Raw genomic sequence first — 25,783 nt, 5'->3', positions numbered from 1 at the left:
ACAAATCATTTTTTAAATTTGACACAAGTGGCAAAACCGTCCTACGCCATCACAGCAAAGGTCCCTGAACACCAAAAACATAAGGCTAAATATCCCAGCGTCAAAAATGCTTGGAATGCTAAAAACCTCCCCCGTGGCCCTAAATGTATCCCCTTGGTAACCAAGGGTTGGCAAGCAGATTTAAACGTAAAGGCTCCTGTTAGGGCTACTACGCTACTGGCAGAGTGTGATCTACTGAAATTGAAGCAGAACAAAGGTGGACTCACTGGTGGTGTCCCTGCTTCTTGTGGGGGCACTATGGAAAGCACTATGTACATTTTTCAGGCCCTTATAAGGGTTAATGGGTAGTTCCCTCAGCCCAGCTGATCAGGGCTTGTTGCAGAAAATTTAATGTTGGTCGGCCTTTTTCATTCAAGTGTTGGGTGTGTGGCCTTAAATGTCCACCCAAACCTCTCATGTTGGGGGCTGCTAAGAAGCTCCACAGCCCCAGTGGTCCCACCAGTTCCCCACCCGGCACTGTCTACAGAGCTGCTGTAGGAGTCAGCTAATGCTTTCCATTTTCAAGTCTGCTCAGATTGTCTGCTGGGATTTTGGCTGTTGTGCTCTACACCCAGGCACGAGAAATGTGAGTAAGGGTAGTGTGTCATCATGCTCTCAGGGATCTGATCCTGCCCATCAGCAGATCTTCAAAGAGTGCGGTGACACTCACTACTGCTTCGATCCCTGCAACACTGGGTGAGAACCAGTGGTTATTCTGAGCTTGATGGTGCTCATTTATCTTTTCTGCCTGTTCACTGGTACCCAGGACACTATAGGCCCCCCAGCAAAAAAACATTAAGGGGAATCTCCACATATAACCCTGCCTGTCAGCAGTCAATCAATCAATCCCAGTCTTTATTTGATTATTAAAAATAATCATAAACGAGCAGCAGTAATATAAAATAGAATTATTACAGCTGTAGACTGATTCACGAATAGCATGCACCCATTAAATCAAATGCTATAAAAACCACCATAGCATAACTTAATCATGGCTTGTCCTGGCTACCATAATTTTAAATACAACAGATATCAATTAAAAGTATAAAAACACTTACAAATAATCTAAAAATTCATTGTGTTGTACCAGTGCAGAGCACTTTTAAAAAAGCCTCCCACAGAGTAACAAACAGCCGGCTCAGGCATCATACGAAGAAAATAAAATGATAGTTTATATTGGGAAAATCCATGATTTTCAAGAATAGATTATAGATATCTACATTGGAAGGGTTCATATTAGCTACAGAAGAGGGTAAAATGCTCTAGTATCTGTAAAGAGATATTGTCACAGGAGCAGACCAGTATGGATTTTGGATCGCACTGGCCTTTCTGATTGAGCCTGTACAGAACTTGGTTAAAAGGGAATTGTCACACGTGTTTCTCACCAGAGAGAGGTAACGCTTAGGCCCATCACTCATTTTGATGGCTATATAATTTTTCAGTGTTGATGTATCCAGTACCATAAACTCTCTAACATCAAAGGCAGACCTCATAAATAGTTATTTGACCCTGACATGCTCACTCCTACCCATCATGTAAGGAGAACAGCACAAGTTAGACCAGCCCAGTGCTGCTTCTTGCTCCTAAAATGGCCTAACCATGGAATCTTATGGCCAAAGTTAAAGTCTAAACAATCTGTGATCACATCTAGATAAACTGAGCTATGATGGCTACTGGGCAGTCTGATTTATTCAGGATTGCATCACTGACCGACCCCGGTAGATATAATTATTTACTCAGACACTTTTTTCTGGATTTGTGTTCACTTGTTACACATGTATAACCTAGGATCTCAGGATAGTGAACTTAGGCTTCCTTTTTGCACTGTGATCAAGTCCTCATCACCTGTTTTACATACAAGTTTGGGGACTTATGACAATCAAGTGCTCTCTTTTCTTATAATATCATGTTGTTAGTCTTGCGCTTGATTACTGTGATGATTTACCCATGATAGACCAACTGCTGGAGGGTTTGGGTTGCTCTCTGTTGCATGTGAACCACTGCAAGCATTACCTTTTACATTCATGTCTTATTAGGGTTGAAATCCCCTCCTTTGATCTCTGTTTTATGCATGAGACACTTGTGTGTGCTGTATGTACATGGACAACATCTGAAACTGATGATTCTAGTGCTCAGCCCCGCAATTCCTATTACTTATTATTATTTTCCTAACTTTTACCTCTGCCCACTTTTATACTACTTTAAATTTTGCCTTGCTTGTTTTTTTTATACTGTCTCCTTTTTTCCAACTCCCCTATCCAATTTTTTTTTACTTCCTGAAATCCCTACATTATCTGTTTTTCCCTTATTTAAAGTTTTTTTTTATAGCTGACTTTTTCCTGTCTGTATTAGTCTGTGGTTTTCCTCTGCTTCAGGGGTAATATTTCCCTCTCCTCTATATATCTTGCCATAATGTAAGACTAGTAAGAACATATTTTGGTGGCTTTCTTTTTCTTGCTCATGCTCTATCTGTTAACGAGAGAGTGGCCATGGTCATGGACCACCCTCCCCAATGTTGTACTGTGTAATTCATTTATACAGTATACCAGAAGTTTCCATGAAGGTGCAGCATGGCTGGAAATTATGAGGTCCCATCACATTTGCCAACCAACATCATAAATCCTTCATTGACCATTATTATTTCACCCCTTCATTGTGCTTCAATGACTCAAAGTCATCGTCATCATAAACATTATCAACATCATAAGCTATCGCTCTGCCCTTCCATTATGCAAAGTTCTTGGTTGGCTTGACTACTAAACCGAACAGTAGTGATGTAATGCGGTTGTATTTTTTTGATTAAAAAAATGAAGGGAAGGTATATGTGGCATCTAAAAAAAATTATAATGTTTTTTTCTAGGCACACAGATCACCAGTGCCGCTGACTCAAGTGCCGCTGTAGGAAGAGAAGGATATCTGTTGTAGGGGGAAAAGCAGCAGCCGGTAGAGGCAGTTGCATGTCACATTGCTGGCCTATGGCTATTACTATTAAACTCACTAGCTACAAGGCCATCGTTGTAACTCTTGATCGTTAACCCCGCTTTACCGCTACAGCAGTGGTTGAGTTATGGTCTCTTCTATCTGCAATTCAGCAAAAGCTCACATGATGAATGCTAAAAATATTGGCTTGATGGAAACCGGAAATAATGGAAGGTTAAAAGAAAGGATGGGTGAAATGCTATATGAGTGAAAGGATGCTTGGATGGGTGAAAAGATGTGTGGGTTGGTATTGGGTTGATGAGTGGACAGGTGAAAGGTGGTTGACAGAAAAGGGTGGCTACTGATTGGAAATTTTGGTGGAAGACTGGATGAGAGAAAGTTAAGCTTAAATCATGGTGGCTATGTGTGAATGTTGAAGAATGAAAGGATGAATGAATAATTGCTTGGATGAATAAACAAGGGAGATCTCCTGGAGAGGGGCATGATGCTCACCTACATCACTTACTTTGTTTCATGGTTATCAAAGATATGTTTCAAAGTGGGGGTATTTAAATTTTTTTCTAATCCCTTGACTCACTGTATTTGTTAACCCCTTCGCTGCGGCGCGAATTCCGCCGCAGCGCTGGGGGGGTTTGGGGGGTTTGCGGCGCCGCCATGCTCATGACGGAACCACGCCATCATGAGTCACAGGCGAGCTGTGCTCATGACGGCGTGGTTCCGTCATGACTCCACCCACTTGCGCTAATCGCCCGCACAGGCGGGGAATCAGCGCCGCGCGGGAGGAGCGGCCGCCAACGGCCGCAGCATGACAGAACCACTCCGTCATGAGCACACAGCGCCCGTGGCTCATGACGGAGTGGTTCCGTCAGAAGCATGCAAGAGGTTAAGCGAGGCAGATATTTGTCCCACCCATCATCATTCATCACCCCCGACTATGGCATTTTGGCACCCGTAACCGAAGTGTAGTATGGCTTAATTTGTGACTGCACTGTTGGCTGTGCAAAATGTGTGTCTGCTTCAGTTAATGCTGCATTTACAAAGTTTTCAATGCACTGCAAACTTAAAACATGCAGGGTGTGTCTCCCTTTGCCCACTCAGTCACCTCTTAGTACTTCACTCCTTTACTCTTTCCTAAGTTCTTCCGCCGTGTCTAACAAAAATTAAAAAATCCATTCTTAGCATGTTTCACATTTTTATGGGCATGTAAAGTGATTCCAATATATTTCATGGTTTCCCAGTACAGATTTACTTTATGCCTGTTCAGATTTTATCCTTTCGACTTTGGTCAACTACAGTGACTAAATAAGCCAAATCTTTGGCACATGACGAATTGATGATCAGTGACACCCCTCTATTCTAAAGCAAAAGCTCTACATACCTGCCTAATCCCTCTACCTTACCCTGCAGTTGCGTAACTGAAGTTTTCTTTCCTTCCTTACTGCCCAAATATTTAATTTATTGGAAATGCTTTGTGGTAGTGAGCGAGACCACTGAGTGAAGTGGGACTAAGTTCCTGATTGTTTTCAAGTTTGGCATTTGGGATACTCTAATGAGCGTGCCAAAAACAATCTATATAGACCGTTCCTTTGCCTGTAGTGCAGTGCATTTGTTTTCCTCACATTCTACTTATCACAGACAGAATAATAATATCTGCGCTTTATACATGATATGTGTGAGGTAGTATCTTCTGCCTCTATGGAGTCAGCGTAGAATGTGAAAGGCATTTGAAGAACAGCAGAGTCATTGAAATTAAAGATATATAATTGCAACTACAGCTGTACCAACTGCAGACATTAGCAAAGTACCCGACGTGCTGAATAGCATGCCTCCAGAAATTCAGCACAACACCTTGCACTCCACAGTGCATAATGCCTTACTTGTTGATGAGAGAAAATGTATTTTTATTTTTCCACTCAAAGCGTCTATTTAGTTACTAAAAAAGCCTGTATAAGAGAAAAAAATCAAATCACTGTTTTTTTAATCTGGTGGTATTCTGCTGTAATTCTTTTCTGCTAGACAGTCAGTGCTTTTTTATGTAGGCATGTGTGGGTAAAAAATAAAATTGGACCTGTGGCTTTGCTAATCATAATCACATCAAATTCCAATGACCCTAAAGGACCAACAATGCTCTCCTACTGTGCCACCCATTACTTAATTTTAAACACGTGCATTGTTTGGAATTTGTCTTTTTTATTTTTGTTTTTCTAAATATAGTGACACCTGCTAGTCTACCAGCACCACCCACCAAGCAGGATATAGTGGCCAGGCTGTGGCAGCAAATGCTAGATACCACCCAGTCTGAATAACAGCAGCTGGTGGCCCTGGAGGATGAAGAGGCAGAAGTAGCTCCAGCTCAGCAAGCCAGCCCCAGCCTCTAGCTTCCTAACCATTGCATCGCTGGTGCTGCCACCAGCTGTCAGGAACCCTGACTGCCACTACAGCCACCCCCTCCTGCTCAGACATGCAATTCCAGCATCACCTCATGCAGTGGCTCGACGGCATTGAAAGCTAGCTAGGACCTATAGCGGAGAGCCTGGACCAGCTCTGGTCCTGTATGGACAATGTCCTCTTCTAAGGTCTTTTTAAATTTGTTTTTTGGTGGGAGGGACTTGTTGTGGGTGGGGAGGGTGGGAAAGGAGTTAGGACTGGGTGTTTTTTTCTTGGACATTGGTTAGGGATGGATCAATTTATTCGGTGAGAGAATTGTGGGCCTGTTGTGAGTATTGAGGGTGCGGTTTTGTTTGTAAGAAATTAAAGGGGGAAATCGTTTTACCACACTTTATGCCTGAAATATATTATCTGTGTTTCACATTTACTTTGGACTGCTGCCTTTTTGAGCAGTCTGTTTTAAAAAAATCTTTTTATAAAAGTGTAAACTGGTTAGGTATAGTTAGTTATATACCCTTGTCTCACTACCCTTTGTAACTATCTTATACATTTGCGGGGATGCTACCATGATCTATATTGCCTACAACAACATAGATAAACAATTACTTATCTGATGTAGAACTTAGTTTCTTGCTTACAAAATTAACCAATTCACTTCCCTCCATAGTTCTCTTACCTGAAAGTAGATGAAGCAATAACAGGGACAGCATCACAACTTCCCAAGTGAGTGCCCACTCCCACCCAGGTGAGCTCCAACTGTAGTATTAATTGGAAGGATTATCCATCACATGCAAGTAAATTTAAATAATATCATTGAGGGCTTAATTTATGAAGCCCTGTGTCATAATTATGCTGCCATTGCATCACTTTTTGTGCTGCTGCAGTGGCGTAAATATTTGCACCATATTTATAAAGTGACGTATATAGGCAGACACTTCACTTGGTAAACCCTGCGCTACATTATACCTTTGTCAGGTAAATGTATGCAGGGTGGGTGTTCCCCCTCATCAAAGCCTTGTAGAAGTGGCGCATTGAAATCCATAAGATTTCAGTGCAACACTCTAGGACACCATTATGTCAAAGCCTAAGGGTGACGCATGCCCTTTCACATGGGGCTTGTCCCATATGAAAGGACACATTGCTGGAGTTGCGTGTGTTTTCAGGCACACCCCAGCAATGCTTCACTTTTGCGCCTAAAGATATGTCAATAATACTGACTTATCTGTAACTCCTTGCGACATGATGCGCCGTACTGTAAATACGGCGCAACTTTGGTGTCGCAAAGAGGGCGCACTGAGAAGTGTTGCATCCCCACTTTGTTGCAGTGATGCAACACTTCTCATAAATAAGGCTGATAGTTAGTGGGTTATATATTATATCATAGTTTTGCAAAGAATCAGTCTACTACATAATGCAACAAAGAATACACAATGGTGATAATATAACAAACAATATCAATAGTAAATTCTTCTGAGCAATGGGGAGCTAGTATGTAATTAGAACTAAAGTTATGAAATTCTTTAGTCATCAAAAGTGGACTCAAAGTCTGGAGTGGACAAGGCCTGCATGATGATGCTGACGAAAGATGTTCAAGTCCTAAAAATGTGATTGGTAAAAGAAAAAATGATACTATATTGCCATTTTGGGTGGTGCATCTGTTTCACCTTGGGAATATCCGTCATTATTGGGTGCATGTCTGGACTGGTCCGGCGGTAAGTAAGCAGGAGTGTTGACCTCAGCTTTTGCATTTCTTTAATGTAGGAGATGAGAAGGCCTATGGAATGTGCAACAAAAACTGTAGATTAGAGTCAAGAAGAAGGACAGAAGGAAGGTAAGCTTTATGAAGAGTGTACTAAGAATACTGGGAGGCAGAGCTAAAAACAAGATAATTCAGGGTTTTCCTTTTGACACTCAGCAGCATTTCCCAAATCAACGCACCTCTCTCCATTTCACATACCTTAGCTTTAGGACTCAGAGCCATGGTCTCCCTTTGAAGGAGATAACTTCCTTGTTCTAGCTGTTGATGATGTAGTCCTGCCTGAGTCCTTCCATCCTCCCCCTGACTCTGAGTAACTCTGTCCCAGTCGAGACCAGAGCAAGATGGATGTGTAGTGCATTGATACTGAAGAACAAGTAGAGAAATAGAAGTGCAATATGTTGTATAGGTTTGTATTTGTTAACTAAAGTAATTGGCCTAGTTTCTAAAGTACCAGAAAAAAGTATTGGACCCTGCAAGTAAATCTCACTAAGTTTGAAGGGGCCAATCACTTTCAGGAAAAATGATCACCTAGCAGTCCCCAAACATTGCAAATCATTGAACTCAACTTTACAAATTAGTTGAACACCCTCCCTTACTGTCTGCCACCACATGAAAATACATCATTAATTAGTGCAATAGTTACCTGTTCCAATCTAAGCACGGTGGGAGGTATTCAATTGTATCTCCTCTTTGATGGAAGCAATACATTGGAATTTGGCAGTTTTATAAATCAAATGATCTTCTGGGGCAGCCCTTCTAGGTAATGAAAAATAGAAGGATAGGAGTGGACCATACATTTTGTAAAGGCCAATCTCCTTCAGGAAAAATGATCACCTGTCAGGCACCCAACATTGCAATTAATCTACATCACACTTACTATTAATTGAACACATTCCCCCACTGTCTGCTAAAACATAAATCATCAATCACCACTCACAATCCCTCACTCATTGTTGCAATAGTTATAGTTACCTCTTCCAATCTAAGTATGGGTTGGTTAGGTAGTAGATACACAATTGTATATTTGATGCAGGTAACACATTGGAATTTTGTACTGGCACTCTTCTAAATCAACAATCTTATGGGCAGCCCTGCTTATTGATGCAAAAAAGATAGGCATTCGAGTTAGGCATGCATTGCCTCCAATGTCATGAAGGAATTGTGGACGCTTCTTTACTGGACACTGTTCCAACTGCAATTCGGCCATTCATGTGACTAAAAAATGGTAGGGCTGCATGAATTTGACACAAACATAATATTCCACTCGCTCCTTTTTTTATGTGCAAAGAAAAAAGTTCAACTTTGGCACAGGCATACTCATTCCGGGAAGTAGAGTTCAGCCTCATACTCAGGTGGTTCACCCATAAGTTGGTCAGTTAATACACTTGATTCTGACCAATCTTCATCCTCCTCCTCATGTGGTGTTTTAGGAATGATGTATTTGTGTGATATAAAATGTTGGTTCAATTTGATAATGGTCAATCTCCCCAAGTTTTGAGGTGAGAGACTGGTCCTTCTCACTTTAACAACTGTGCCAGCTGCACTGAACACACGCTCCACAGACACACTGGTTAAAGGACCAGCCAGATACTTTATTGCCAGCCTGCTGAGCTCCAGACACAGGCATATCTTCCCAATGGGCTTTGGTCCACATAGACTTCTTTTGGATCATCCATATACTCTTGGAACATCCTCTGAACGGTCATTAGTGCTGTCAGTTGCCCAAATAATGTTGCCAGTGCCTCTTCACTGGACCTAAGACCTGCCATTTGATACCAATCCAATGCAGAGATTGGGTCCAATTCTTCTGGTCCTGTTTTTGTCATTGTTCTGGTTGCTGGTGTTGGCTGCTGTAAAACAAGACTGGCCTCTCTGGAAGTTGAAAGCAGTATGACTCTAAGTTCCAGTTGTTCTTCTTCCAGGTTTCCGGGTTGCTCATCAATCTGCCTCTTGTATTTTGAAACATACCCTTTAGAAAAAGAAATGAAAGTGGGTAGAATTTTTTTTTTGTACCGTAGATCATGTAGTGTGGCACAGACATACTCTTTGGGCGAAATGATGTCATGTTGCAGCTTTGCATTACAAGCCAAGCAAAAGATGAAGCTCTCAACAATGGCATGCACTTCTGTGTTTTCAGTCACACCTGCGAGTGCGAACCTTGCAGACAACTTCTTTAGCTGATCCTGTAGCATATGCAACCACGGGATGCTTGGCTCATCATACTGCCCTTTTTTCTAACTTCCCATGTAAAAACTTCAAAAAGGAGTGGCACCTGTGTCAGGCATTTGACTAGGCCCAATTTGCCTGCATCCATAGTCATAGCTTTCCCAATTGCATCCCCTCCTCTTTAAATAAAATAGTCATTGATCTGTTTGTACTGCTCAAACAGACATTGCAACATGTAATAGTTTGCGTTCCAATGTTTTGGCGCCTCCTGTATCAGGACCTTTACTGGTACTCTACTAGCATGCTGAATAATCTGCATCTGCTTCACGGCTTTTAAAGAATGGCTGAAGTGCAGATTCTTCTGCAGGTAGTCAGTATGTTTCGGACTATCCCTTCATGACTATGTTACTTTCATTACCATTGGCAACAAATAACATTCTGGGACCTCTTGGTAGCAGCCATTCAGACACATTGCTGTTAAGTTTCTTACTGGAGGCTAGTCTGGCAGGCACACGGCTCCCAAAAAAGGTTGTCGTCATCACGCCAGTGGTAGAAAGCTAACCACTTTCTTGGGAACAACTTACTTTGGGACCATCTTAAAGCCCTCAGTTGGCACTGGCACTAAGCTGCATAAGTGCAAAAGATTGGAGGATTGACGCCACCATACAGGCATTCTATTTGGCAGTACTTTGGGTGATGTCTCTCTTCTATTGTGCACCTAAAAGCAAACAAGCAAGAAAAACATTAAGGGAAACTTGTTTGTTTTGCAGTTTTAATTATTACAGACAAAGGCAATATTAGTGTGGTTGGTTTCTTAGGTAATAATAAAACAGCCACTTTAAAGTACAACCACACCATCATACCATAAAAAGTAATTTCAAAACAGGATAACACAACATGCAGATGGAGCTCTTTCCTTTATATCCATATACTCTAAAGAAGACAACTGTGGCTTGAGGGTAATGTGCGCATAGGGCAGGCAATGTGGTCCAGGGGTGAATGGAATAATCATTTAAAAAAGTACTGATGCTGATGTGTCTGCAGTGCATCACAGCCAGGGTGTCCAGGAGGAAATGGAATTCTACCTAAAAAACAGAATGCTGTTGCACGGCTGTGCGCCTGTGGTGAATGGATGGATGGATGTGTGATGGGACCGACTGAAGCTAAATGAAAATTTTAATATAAATAAAAAAAGTACATTAAAAAATAATATCATTAAACAATCTAAATTAAAGGTAAAAAATGGGAATTGAAAAAGATGGGTTCTGAGGATCCGAACAAACACTGTATTCATTTGGTCTCATGGAATATAGCTGGTATTAAAAATAAATTGCCTTCCCCGGAGTGGGCAGGATTTATGGCCAAATTCGACATCTGCCTTATGCAGGAGACCTGGGCACTTGAAAACAGCGCCTGTACAACCTTTGCCACTTACGACACCTTGGCATCATTTGCAGGAAAAGGTCGGCCTTCTGGTGGACTATCAATCTGGATAGCCACACACCTGGGAGTCCAGGCCACTCAAGTACCAACAAAATCCCTGGACTTCCAGTGCGTCCTTTTAAAACCCTTAGGTAATCCCCCAGTGGCAATAATAAATGTATACTCAAGACCTACCAAAAGCGGAAAAGAATCACCCGTAATTAGCGACCTGGCCTCATTTATTCTAGGGCTTGATCCCTCTTTTGCCCTAGTGATTGGAGGGGACTTTAACTGCCAGTTCGAACCGCTGGGAGAAGCCGAGTTGGGTGAACAGGACGAAGTTGATGAGCTGTGGCACATCCCTACTCTTGATATTGCACCAGTAAGAGCCTGGACACCCTTGGCACTACAAATAAAATCCTTCTCCCTTGCAATGTCTCTGCGGGCATGCAATGGTAGATTGGAATCCGATCGTCCAGCAGCTGGAACATTCAACAGATCCAACAAAGCCTCCATCATTGACTATGTAATGATTGAGGCTAAAAACTGGGACAAGCTGCTGGATTTCAGAATCGAGAATAGACAGGACAGTGACCACAATGCACTGATCCTTACTCTGAAGCCAGGGTCTTTTGGCTTGAAAAATACTGCGATTAATCCTGCTCTAGCAATTCACCCCCTTGTACTAACCAATAACAGAAGGCGGGTGAAATGGCCCCAATTGGCACAGTCACCCCAACAACTTGCCAAAATTTATGTACTGGCCACGCCATTTATAGCTCAGATGGCCGAAGGTAAAGAGCACGCGCAAATACTGGGCACCCATAAACAACTAGTTGTGGCACTGGCGGATGTTTTCCATCCTGTAATCCGTGCTAAGAAACATATACCAAACACCCATCCTTGGTATAATATGGACTGCAGGAGATTACGCAGGGAACTTTTAATGGCAATTAAGTCAAAAAACAAGGCAGATATTAGAACCCTTAGGAAGGCATATAAGGAGGAATTACGTAGGAGCCGGCTGGATTGGGAAGAGGATATATGGGGAAAATTGAAGAATGCTCTGAACCTCAAGGACGCCAAACTTTTTTGGGCCCTAGTGAATAATACCAGGGGAAATAGTGCGGAATCTTTTCTCCCAAATATTGCGCCCGCAGTGTGGGAAGCCCATTTTGCGACCCTATACAGCTCCCCCCTTGGTGAGAGGGCACCTCATCTGGAAGGCTTCACTGGCACATTAACAAACCTGGATTGCCAGAGTGACCCCAGTACGCAAAGACCCATGATACCTGTGGAATTCCTGGACCCCGTAGATGCCAGAGTCAGGGTAGCTTCAGAAAGTATTGATAGAATATCAATCAAGGAAGTAGAGCATGCCATCGCTAGGCAGCCTCATAATAAAGCACCCGGCCTTGACAAAGTCCCTGGCGACCTCTTCCACTCCCAACCTAGGATCTGGGCACCCTATTTAGCGGCACTGTTCAATGCAGTACTCGAGGGAGCTAACATCCCAGATACATGGGCCGGGGCCGAAATTGTCCCTATATTTAAAAAAGGTTCCCCCTTGGTGCCCTCAAACTATAGACCGATAAGTCTCTTGGACACCTCACAGAAACTTATGGGTCGGATCATTTTGGACAGAATTCTAGAATGGGCAGATGAAAGCAAAATACTAACCACCCTACAGGCCGGGTTCAGAGCCGGGATCTCGACTCTGGACCAACTTTTTAGGTTGCAGGTTTTGTATTGGAAGACGGTAATACTGGAGGGTTGTAGCTTATACCTGGTATTTGTTGACCTACGGGCCGCTTTCGACCCCGTGCCCAGGGAAAAGCTATGGAGGGTATTGGAAGATCTAAAGCTCCCCCCATATTTACTAGAGCTCCTAAAGCGGTTCCATAAAGGGAACTATGCCCAGGTACGCTGTGGGAAGAATGGCGATTTATCCGACCCTTTCCTCGTCACCAGAGGAGTTCGCCAGGGCTGTGCCTTGGCACCCACACTTTTTAGTCTCTACATAAATGGCCTGGTTGGTGACCTGGACGCGGTCAGGAATAATGACGCCCCTCGCCTGTCATCTGGACGGGTGCCCGCTTTGATGTTCGCTGACGATACTTTATTATTATCGCGGACATCAACGGGCATCCAGAGGGTCCTGGATGGATTTGTAACATTCTGCGCTCTGCGTGGACTTGAAATGAACTTAGATAAGACAAAGTACATGATTTTCGGCCCACCTAAGCGCACCCGCCCCTGCCCATCTTTGAATGGCACTCCGCTCGAAAGGGTCAGAACCTTTGTTTACCTGGGTGTTACCCTGACCGAAGATTTCGGTTGGGGCCCCCAGGTGACCAAATCTGCCCTAAAGCTGACACAGGTAGCTGGTGGCATTAGCAAGTTTCACAGGAAAACGCAATTTAAACCAGTGTCTCCAGCCCTTGAAATGTATAGGGTTCAAGTAAGACCTACCGCTACATACGGCGCAGAACTCTGGGGCCACACCCGTGTATTACCCCTATCAAAGGCTGAACACACATTTGTTAGAAGCTTGCTAGGGCTCCCCCAGAGCACACCTCTCGTCCCCTTGAGGTTAGATCTAGACCTGGAACCCATTTCTGAATTTCTGTCAAACCGACCCCTCCTATACTGGAGAAGGTTATGGACAGTGCCCGAGCTCAATGACTATAGAGCTGAATTCTTGGCTATTTGGGACCAACTGAAGGCCAAAAGTATACCCTGGCTATCTCACCTTAAAGCATTAATACACCAGATAGGTTTGCCTCAACTCTGGGACTCTCCATGGGTGAGCTGCTTAGCGGTACAGAAGAAGGAGTTGCTAGTGCTACTAAAGCAGCACAGGCTAACTCTGCTGTACCGCTCACAGACTATGGGTAGGTTGACCACAGAATTTTTGCAAGTCAAGATGGCACCCAGCAGGGAGGAATTCTTAGATCAAATTCAGCCCCCGTTTGCCAAAAAACTATATACTCAGTTAAGGCACGGCTGCCTCCCAATCGGGGACTTTACTTGCAAATGGCCAGGAAGAAGTGAGGGGCTTTGTCCGGCTTGCAACACAACCAAAGAAGATTTAGCTCATATCTTATTCTTCTGCCCTGCCTATAAAGAAATTCGTAGATCATGGCTTGTACCATTATGTAGAAATCTAGGCCTAAAACAATGCGCACAAGCATGTAGGATATTGCGTTATGAAACTTCGCCCCCTATCGTATTTACTGTTTCCCGTTTCTTGCACAGCATGTGGCGAAGGAGGTCCACCTTCATCAACTGAACCATTAATATGTAAATCTCAACTTTGATAACTCTGTTTAATAACTTTTTACTTGTATGTATAAATATTTATGTTTTATCCTGTATGTATATATTTTATCTGTGCTTTTATGGTCATCGACCGAAATAAAGCTATCAAAGAAGAAGAAAAAGATCAATAATTGCCAATGTTTGCATGGGAGGATGAGAAGCACCCTATTTTGAGGCAAGAAGGAGCAAAATAAAAAATATCCCAAAAGTAAATGTCATATATAAGCACTGTTCATCAAAATCATATTCCTAATATACATATACTTCAATGAGCCTCAAGCATATTATTAAACTTATCTCACATCTATCCTTGCAAACCTATGGCAAAGGCACACTGGGTGGTTGTACAAAATGGCTGCCAGCCACATGGTTAAACAACAGCAGCAAGCAAGGAGGCCTTGGGAACAAAGAACACATGCAAGCCTATGGCAAAGGCACACTGGCTGGATGCAGAAAATGGCTGCCAGCATGTGCCACATTGTCAAACAACAACATCAAACAAGGAGGCATAGAGAACAAAGAACACATGCAAGCTTATCGCAAAGGCACATTGGCTGGATACAGAAAATGGCAGCAAGCCAGTGCCACATGGTTAAACAACAACAGCGAGCAAGGAGGCATGGGGAACAAAAAACACATGCAAGTCTATAGCAAAAACATACTGGCTAGATGCACAACATTGCTGCAAGCTAGGGCCACATGGTCAAACAACAACAGAGAACAAGGAGGAATGGGGAACTAAGAACACATGCAAGCCTATGGCAAAGGCACACTGGCTGGGTACACAAACTGGCTGCCAGTCAGTGCCACGTGGTCAAACAACAACTGTGAGAAAGGAGGCATGGGGAACAAAGAGAACACATCCATGTCTATAGACACAGATTCCCAATAATGGCCCCTGGCCATTTGGCATGTAGAATAAATACAAATGGTGGCCTATTTCAAGCAAACTCAAAGGCCAGACAAAGGAGGCATGGTAAGGCTAAAGAAAACACTAGCAATAATTCAGCAATTCCCAAAACAAAAATTAACTGAACTATAAGATTTTTACAACAACACACATCCTCCCAAGGCATCATGTATTACCCCATATGTGCACTTTTTCTACTAAAAAAGTGAAAAACAAAAAAACCCATATTTTTTTTTAATCCAATGCCATCCCAGCCCTAAATTACGTTTTAAAACAACATAGTTGCACCAATGACTAGTACAGGCCTTGGCCTACTAACTGGATAGCCCCTTGACAGACTAGGCAACATAGAAAAATAAATAAATATTGCAAATTTAGCAAAAGAAGAAAATGTACTGAGTTCACCACCCGGGCCTAGTTTTCACCCCTCAATCACAAACCCAATTTCTTACAAAGGTGAAATTCAGTTTACATTTCCCAAAGGTTTGAATTCACCCATCATTCATTGAATGATTTATCATGTATATTCTGGATATTGAGGGCTTAATTTCGAGTCTGCCAGTCCATGGACCATCAAACTCATGGAGGTGTGGACGTGGTGTTTTCCTGATACCCCTAGTACATTAAGGGCGGTCAGCCAGCCATTGCCCCACTGCAGCTTCCAGGGAACTGCATGGCAGTGTTGCTGTGGTCAGGAGGCAGTAATATGCTTGGCAGAATTGCACGGTCCACCGCAATGAAAATTGTAGTGAAGAGGAAACAAAAGGAGCACTACACGGTCCCCCACACCATGTAGATGCAGACGGGGGCACAGCATGTGCCCCCCAGTGTGCATGTACACCAGTTCCTACACAGCATGCACTTGAAAGTCCATGTCGTGCAGCTGCTGTTTTTGGCATTCTGATTAAGGTGCCCATTTTCAGAGCACCGCCTCGGGAACGTCAAAATAAAAGCCTGCCAGACACAAGTTACACTTGTAATCTGGCTGGCATGGCAGCCTGAATGCGGCTTTGGCAGTGTAGCGGTGGAGCAGACCAGGCGCTGAACCGCCAAAGTCCTAATCAGGCTCTTAGTCTTTATTTACAACATAATCATTTTCAAGGGTACCAATATGTTTTACCAAGCTGATATGTTATGATATAGGGTGTGTAAGTTTTTATTTTTGATTATCAGATTTTCCTCAGACAGTTAGGAAGGATTTATTGAAATTCCTATGTATTGATGTTTTAGAATTGTCTGGTCTATTTGAATGTCATCATTATACATTCTGTGAACATAGAATGTTTTTCATAAAAATGTGAATGATATGACTATATGCATGCATATGTCTGAATTCAAGTATATAGCAGATTTAAGTGCAGTACCCTTGAGAACACAAAAATATTTCAAGCTAACTATGTTAATAATGATTTCTGAACAGATTAATATTCATAGATCGGAGTCACACTTTATCAATGATGATTTATTAAAAGACTGAAGTTGTAATACTATTTCTAGAATTTCATGTTGCTTGAAGAGGTATTCAGGATACTTCAAATCTTTTTCAAATAACCCTAAAGAAGATGGAGAACTTTTCATATTTTTCCATGGAATGGTCAACAATCCAGGTGATTGAAAGCATATTATAACTGTAAAACATTAGGGTATTTGTTATGAAGCCTGTTCTTTTGCTCATTTCACCACCCTAGTTCAGACCTAGAGATTTGCAAATCAGTCTTGACCCTGTTCCTCATGGGAACAGTCTAGCCCAAACTGCCAAAACAGTTCTTCCTTGAACCGGAAACAAGCATCCTAGGACCGGTTTTGGGGTAACACCCCTCATCAGCCTGGCTAGCTTGAATCCAGTGGCAAAGTGAGCAAGGGACCCACGTCTGAGCATAGTCTGACAACTTAGGGCAAACAAAGCACTGGATTCAAGCTAGACTGGCTGAAGTGAGCAAACGAACAATGATGTGTTCAACCCAGATCTTATAGTGACTGGGGGTGTGTGTCTGAAAAGTTTCAGCGCTGTTCGTCCTAGCATTTAGCTCCTGTGCTGCTTGAGAGCTTGTATTCTTAATTTTCCTCTAGCTTATAATAGTGCAATTTCATTTCTGCACCTGTGACAGGAGTACTCTGCATTGTAACCTACTTCTTCTGCCCAAGGCAGGAGCAGAGTCTTGGTGCTGGGCCACCCCCGCTCCCCAAAATCATGGGCATGGGAAGGGAGGACAGAGCCCTGAGCCTCTTCTGGTCTTTGTCACTGGGGATCGGGTCCCAATACATCATTGTGTAGGGCACAAAACTGGCTCAGGGAGGGGTGCCCTACCCATGCTCTTTTCCCAAATAATTAAATAAATAAAGATGTTCCAACCTCGGGCTTTGGTTCACCCTTGGTTTATTCTTTAGAAAGTAGGGCAGAGCCCTATGTGCTCTTTCTCTCATTTTTTTTATTTTCAAAGGCAAATCTTGAAAGTGGCGTTACTCTGGCTGTGTTGTGCAACTCTTTGTTAATTTTGTTCCCCTTGGGCTAGTTTTGCTCCTAGTGGTGAGCAATAACCGCCAGAAGCATTCTCATCAAGCCTTCTGGCCTCTAAAGGGAGGGCACTTTGCAAGGAGCCTCATTCACAATGCACTAGCATTCTCCTCTTTCTACCTCCTGGTGCTTCTCTACTGCTGGTGGGGAAATCTTGTGCAGCCCCTCTTTTATCAGCCAGAAAAGCACCCTCCTGCCTTTACTTCCTAGACCCTAGAGCTGACTAGCTGTGTTGCAGAGCACCCGGGAGGTAGTGGAGTACAAGTCTTTCCCAACCTGGCTCTCGGGGGGGCATAAAGGAGAACCGTCTTAGTCCTGGGATGGTAGCTTGAGTCAAAATATGCCAGGTGGCTTCTCCTTCCAACTGGGTATCCTTTTTCCACCATGATCACCTCTCTGGTCCAAGTTTTCCTCCACTGTCTTGCTTGTACAGGGTTTTTTAACTGGGGTGGGAAGTTAAATATGCAATACACCCCTTGCCAATCCTAGGCTGCCACATCATTCGGCCCCATCCCAAACCACCTGGAAAGAATTCTGGAACACTTAAACATGGTGAATTCAAGTATTCCCTGGAAAGAGCACTACTGAGAGCCCTCAGCTCTGCCCCTTGCTAATATCACTGCCTGACCTATTCCCACCAAATCTACAAAAATGAGCCCCTACTGTGTTTGCTCCAGATGTCTGTCCCTTCCTCCTTGTTCTAGTGGATCTGGGCTGTCCCAGCCCTGGAGTAGTGTAACAAGTTAATTATCATATGCAGATTTTCCCCACACTTCTTTCCTCTCTCAGGAACTGGATCAGTCACTAATAATTGCTCTTTTTGTGTGGGGAAGCCTTTGTTGCCTCTACTTGGGAGATAACTTGGCCAAGTTGGGGGGGGGGGGGGGACTGTAACCTGATTAAAAGCTGAGTATTGCAAAATAAAATTTCCTGAAGTAACATTAGATGTGGATGAAGAGTGGTGGGAACTGTAAAATCAAACTCAGAGAACATATTGTACCCTTGTTTGATACACCACTGGACTGTGTAGGCCTACGTGGAATGGAACTGCACTTTAGAACATTTTTTACCTATATGTGTAGTGTAAGCACTCCACATTTTCCAGTAAGCACTACAGACCTATCTATGAATGGTCACTAACAATATTATAAGGCCTACCCAGACCTATATTTGCAGATTCTCTTCTGCAGCAGGCTTCCTTGGCGCAATTACCATAGTACCCACACAGCAGTATCACACACATACATAGCCAGCACGTGTGTGCACAAGTATGTGCACATATGTTCATATGTAACCAGCCCAATGTCACTTACTCTAGCGGCATAGCAGCAGCCTTATCTTAAAAAGCTGGACACTAGCAGTAAACATGCACAGCCCGATTACTGTGAAATTACTGTAAGTGAGACTCGGGTAGTCAGATTCACTCACAGTAAAAAGTTTAATAAATTAAAATATGAATAAATCTGCAATCCAAATATTTATTTAAATATTACTTACTTAACTACCCACCCTAAACCCCTACAACATGTGCAGCCTGCAATTTAAATATAAGTAAAATAAATAGGTGTTAATTAAAAATCAATTAAACAGTGAGTTATCAATTAATAATTAATTGTTAACTATCACCTACTTAGCTTCTTACCCTATAGCCCTACAAACCTAAAAGCCCGCAAATAACATATAGCATCAATAAATCAGGATTCCAAAATGTATATAATTAATATAAACCATATAACAAAATAACATTTATTAAATAATTCATAATTAATTTGTACCTACTTAATTTCACACCCTGTCCACCTACAAACCTAATAATCCACTACAGCACTGTAAATTACTATTAAAAATGACCTTTACAAAATCTAAATTGCTTAAAATTACATACAATATTTTAAAAACATAAGAACTTAAATATAAACAATAATAACTCATAACATAATATATCAACTAAAATACATTAAAATAATTATAAAACGATCTTTGTAACCAGTATATTACTGAAACTGATATTAAAAACTTTTATATATATTATTTAAAATGATAATACTTATTTCAAACAACTATATTCTTGTCAACTATATTTGTGCATCATGACATTTGTGTGTCACGATATTTAATATCCTATATTTTCTGACACTGACGCCTGGGACGCAACGAGGGGCAGGAGCCGCAGCTGCCGCCAAAAATCCATCTGAAACTCAGCAGAAAAGGCCCGGTATTTGCACGAAAACAGCCCGAAAACAGCCCTCGGAGACTCGCTTGTTGTCCCGCTGAGTCCCGCTGAGGACTGATGGCTGAGGGCCACCACCACTGCTGTTGTTGTTCCCTGTGGAGGCAGTTTCGATCCCTGAGGGTGCCTGTGGCCGAAGTTCTGAGTGTGAAATGTGGTAGGTGCGAGAGGCAGCATGGCGTGGTGAGGAAAACACTCAAATCTCCCAAAATTGAAGTAACGAGGAGTGCAGAGGAGTGCAGTCTGACGGCAGAGCAGCGTAGATCTGCAGAGTGAAGGCAAAGGTGGACTGAAGGATGGCCTGAAGCTGAGCAGTTAAGTGGAGTGGTAGAGGGGGTTTGATGGGTTCGGGGCAGAGGAGATAGGAGATATTGTAAAGATAGGAGATATCGTAAAGCCTCCTGCCCCACCCCCTCCCTTGTGGCTTAGTCTTGGTTTTAGCCCTGTTTTTGCCTTATTGTTATTTAATTTTGTTATGAAACACTCTAAGCATTGTAAGCATTTCAAGGCCACAAAGATCCCAAATACCCAGGCCATCAAGCTGCTAAGCTGCCAAGTACTCAAGCAAATAAGCAATTAAGGATTTAGGATCGTGTCTATTTCCACTACAATTCTTCCACAACCTCACTAAGATTTCATCAGACTATGGTATTTTCAAAACTACAAATTGCAATCTGTCCTTGGTGAAAAGATTAACTGGAGATACGCAGGTGTTAGAGGGTGCCTGTAGTGTATAACGGTAGTGACTTCTGACCATTGAAGACCCTTGAAGACGAGCGCGCTGACTACTGGAGTTAAGCGCGGCTCCCCTTCCTGCGCCTTCCTGCGTCTTTCTGAGCCCCAGAGCCCTGTATCGGCAGCCAGTAATTCAATCCTCCGCCCGAGCTAGTAAGTTTGTGAGACTGTGAAACTGCGTGCTGTGCATTGAAGAGCAGAAATTCGACACTCGACGCTTGGTGTAGCATAAGCGGCACATCGGCGCATCGGCGCACTAGTGTATTGGAGCTATACCTCTCCGGCTGTGCTGGCCGGCCTGGCAAAGGGGCTTTTAATAGAAGAACTAAGATATGACCGCAAAAAATTATGCTATGGCAGATTGGTGTACACAAGAGTTTGCAAACAAAAATAGAGTCAATCCTCTAAGGAACAACTCACTGCAAATAAACTTTTTGAAGATTTTCAATACCATCCCTTCCTTCTTCCCTAAAAAGGAAACAAGTTTCAAATGAGTAGGGATGCCGGATTTTTCCCAAAAAGAACATGAAGATCTTGTAGAGGCTAAAGTAATTCCCGGAAATCCATTGCCAGTAGTACCCTCCATACTACCGTCTAAAATTGGGGGATCATGGCCTACAGATCGTCAACACTCGGAATCTAAGATGGCCTACTCTTTGCTGGCAAATTTAACCATTCACTCCCTTGTAAATGGAGTCTTTGATCTCGAAGGAGTTTCTCAACTAGTCCCAAAAACGGGAGAACACTTAATGGAAGATTTTATACTACCTGACATTAATTTAGATCAGTCTCATAAGATGTCTCACATTTATAATCTAGAATCATCCAGGATTCTAATTCCTGCCAATTCATTTTCCTCCAAGGACCATCCTGTTAACTGTAACTGTTTAGTAGTACACCCAGCAGAACAAACTGTTGCAGGGATTCCGCTTATGCGCAGAACTATGCGCAGGAACCCAGGCCCTCAGTGAATTGCGGTGTACCAAAAACTCACCTCAGAACCCAGAACCCCTATCCGGCCAGCATCAGTGTCCCATTCGTTATCCGAGGTTTAGCTCGGCGGTCCCAATGTATAGACAACCCAGAACAAGCGACTTAGTATATTTCTCAGGAATGGTGGGAATCAGAAACACCTTTTCGTAATTATTCTCGTACCAGTCCACAACAGAATAAACAGAGACACGGGAAAAGTTTAAAGAGTTTATTTTATAAACCTCGTGTCCTAATATAATATGCAGCAGTTTGGCTAACATTAGCAGACAAACGATTAAAATCAAAACCATCAGCATAGTTACAATACCATCGAAAATGAAAGGAGCAATCATACTAAAATGACAGTGGGTCTAGGCCACCTTCCTTTCTCTAACACACTAATAGTATTATTAGACTAATAAAAGGTCTCTAGGCTTGAATGGGGAACCCCATACCGTATAGATCAGCTCAGAGAGTTCACATCACAGGATCAGCTATGCTCTGCTCCTAGGAACGCTCTTCTTCAGAATGTGTTGAAAACATGTAACACTGCAATATTAAAAGCATACGACTTTCAGGTATTTGCAGCTGCGTGCGTGTTATGGCTAAACTAGTGGGCCGATCAACCTGAACTCAACAACATGCACCGTCTAGCGATCCAGACTGTTTCTGTTACACTGTGTACAGACCAAGGTCGCTATTCACTGTTCAAGATGTTAACAACAGACAGTTCTCATGTGAAGCAAAGTCGAGTAAGCATTTCTCACTTCTAATAACATGTGACTACAGTGTCGTGTGCAAAAGCAGCAAAAGCGGCAAGATGGCTTTCTAACAATTAACGCGGTTATGCTAACTTAGCGTTGTTCATAGGTAGATAACGATCATCACTACAAAACTTACTAGATTCACGGGGTTCAATAACTCCTGAACTTTCCCCGAACTTTCTTCCTTTAACTAATAATCCAGAGTCAAAAATGCTGATGTCAGAATCGTTACTTTGCCTGGAAAGAGTGCTGGCCATGGCTAAATCTCTGCGACTGGCCGGAATTCCCACCTCCGGCCCGGAAGCTCCGCCTCCGGCCCGGAAGCCCCGCCTCCGGGCCGGAATTTCCGGCCCGAGTGCGGACATAAAGTTAGTAGTCGTAAATCCATTCTGTGAATACCAAAAGTAGTAAGGGCATTCTGTGAATACCAAAAGTAGTAAGTGCATTCTGTGAATACCAAAAGTAGTAAGTTTAGGATTTTGTCTTAAGTTAATTCTGTGAATCGGGCCCGAAGTATTTTAATCCCTCTATACAAAAAGCGTCCTAGAACACACCTCGGTAATTAGCGGCAAATATCCTTATTGGACGCGGCAAAGAAAATATTTGCACGTAGTATCCTCGATCACCTAACGGAATGGGTGACGGAGAAGAAAATCCTCCCCATCGAACAAGCAGGTTTAAGAAAATATCATTCCACTCTAGATAATATCTCTATGCTGAAACTAATTGAGGAGAAATACACAATCTCTTGTAACTCATATGTATACGTGGCTTTCATTGACTATACAACAGCCATCAATAAGGTAGCTCGACCTCTATTATGGCGAAAATTGCAAAAAATGGGACTGCCCTCACCCCTGCTGCCTTTAATTATTGCACTACATTCGCAAAGTTGGTGCCAGATACTAGTGGGTGGAAATCAAGGTTTATCAGATGTAATCCCTACAGAAAATGGTTTGAAACAAGGCTGCTTGTTAGCACCATTGCTATTTTCTTTATATGTAGCAGATTTACCCGATTGCTTTGCTCAAGTTGATGGAGATGCACCAAAGATAAGTGGCCGGCCTCTTGCATGTCTTTTGTATGCAGATGACATAGTAGTAATGGACCTAACCCCTATTGGGTTGAATAGAAAGCTGATATCACTGCAAAAATATACAGTTGGCCACTTTTTGATAACAAATGTCTCTAAAAGTAAAATCTTAATTATGAAAACTAACAAAAGTAGAAAATCATATAACTTTAAGTGTCAAATTGGTCCTAAAAAGCTGAAGGTGGTAGACTCATACCTTTATTTAGGGAAACTTTTAATAGGTAGTACGAAGAACAAACCTCATATTGAACATAGCACTTGTAAAGCTACATCTCACGCCAATGGTTTGCGTATTTTTTTTACAGTGCTATGGGCATAAGACATTTTTTACATCTACTGATGGTTTTTAAGGCAAAAATTCCTCCAAACCAGCTCTACGCGATTGAATCAATCTCTGCCAAGGACTGGAGTTTTTTAGATAGGATTGAAGGTCAGATACTTCGTAAAATATGTAATTTTAACACGTTAGTTCCAACGGCAGCAATTAGACTGGAATTTGGCTCTATAAGCTCATATATCCAAGGTTTATCCAGGGTTTTACGCTGCGGATATCAGCAAAAAAATAGCAAGCCAGATTCATTAAGAGGTCTCATGTGTTATGAAATGTTCAATGTTAAGGCAGGTAATTACTCTTTTTATCGTGATTTCTCATTGGCACAAAAAATCTTTGGTATACATGAAGAATCAGTGTTCACACTCGTACATTAGGATTTAAATCTCTCTTAAAGAACTTAAGTGGCAAAATCAGCTTTGATAGAGATACTACATTTTGCAATTCTAAAGAGAGATTAAAACTAATAGACAGGGCAAACTCACTGAGAATTGCACAAAAATACTTATTTTGGAATTTAGAACACGGAACTCGACGTTTGCTCACTTTATGTCGTAAGAATCTGTTAACTCTAAATGACTTAACAGCTAACTGGTCCAGAATTTGAAAAGTGGAAAACTTGTAATTTGTGTAAGCTGAGCATTTGGACCTTGGACCATGTCTTGTTTGACTGTCCACCAGTGTCTCCTAGTTGTTATCGTTGGCTTTGGCCGATGTATTCACAAAAGTGTGTAAAAAATTTAGCATCAGCCCGAGACCATCTCTTTTGTCCAAAAAATGAAGCAGTGTGTGTAAAACTTTTTAATTATTTTAAGGAGTTTATGTTTATATTTTAAATCTTTTACATATTTTTTTAATTGGGCGTTTAACCCCCCTGTTTGTCATCTTCTTACGAAGTACTAGTATTTCGTCCTTAGTCAAATTGTATTTTGCACATTGATGTACTTGTTGTTAACTACAAAACTTAATTGAAGTGGGATTTTGGATCTATTTTGCACCCGAACTGACTGCTTCTAAATAGCTTTTTTGCACAGGTTCGGATATGTTTTGTTATTCCTTTTTCTTGTTGCTAATTCCAAATTGAACTTTTTAGCCAAAATGTAATTCTGGCTTTCTCTTTGCATATGAACTGGCTGCTAATTACTGCCCTTTGCACATTTTTAGGATACGTTTTGTATCTACATTGATCTTTTAGCTGAAGCTGAATTTTGAACTCTGTTTTGTATATGAACTGGCAGCCACTAAACGTCCTTTGTACATCCTAGGATATGCTCTGTTACTTCAATCCTTATGCTTCTAATTCTAAATGCTGTTTTCCATCGAAATGGCTATGTGCTTCTGCCTAAATTATTGAAAAATCTTCTCCAAGCACTGAGGTTTTGTATATTATTTGTAACCTAAATCTACCGGCTATTGTCTAATACGGTTCTTATAAAAAAAATTTAAAAAAAATGTTAGCTTTTACAGTAGAGGTCTAGGGCTCTGTTTCTGCTGTGTGCTAAATGGCTTTATTGTTGAACATCTTAAGTATTTTGCATACTGAGATAACTGACAATATTGACTGATGTTATTTAAAGGAATTTTAGCCTTGCTAACGCAGGTCTCTGATAATTTTATTATGGACCGTGGATTGAGTTCTGTTATGTTTTTGTTACTTGTAAAAATATACATGTACTTTTATGTGGACCTCTTAGGAGTTCCAAATCTTTAATAAAATATTGAATTGAATTGAATATTTCTGTCTACCAATATGTTTAACTAGATGTTATGTCCAAACACTGTATTACTCCTGTCCATTGTCAGCTTGGGTCTCTGGCTATTCTGCCACTGGATCGATTCTGGTGTGACTCTTGTTTTGTTTTGCCTGTGAGGCAAATGGGTGTATAGTTTGCTTTGATTTATAATGTATTGAATATCTTTTGTACCTGGGCACATTGTCTTGTTATTCCATGGAGGTCAAAGAGATGGAAGACATTTTTAAGACAATGAAACAGGGATATAGTGATGTGAGCCTGAGGATTGTTTTCTTCTTTACAGAACCAGTGGCAAGTTTAATGAAATATAGGAATTCAGTTGTTTTCGGAGGCTGGTTCAGTCTCCAGAGGGATCTTAGCAGGTAAAGACAGAGGCTCTGGGAGAGGCTAGGAAAAGAAGTGTTAGGATGGAAGGCTCTATAATGCAGGAGTTGAGTTGGTATT

The sequence above is a fragment of the Triturus cristatus genome, chromosome 8 (genome assembly GCF_964204655.1).
Source record: "Triturus cristatus chromosome 8, aTriCri1.1, whole genome shotgun sequence".
In the NCBI taxonomy this organism is placed as follows: domain Eukaryota; kingdom Metazoa; phylum Chordata; class Amphibia; order Caudata; family Salamandridae; genus Triturus; species Triturus cristatus.
This window is presented reverse-complemented; position numbering follows the sequence as displayed.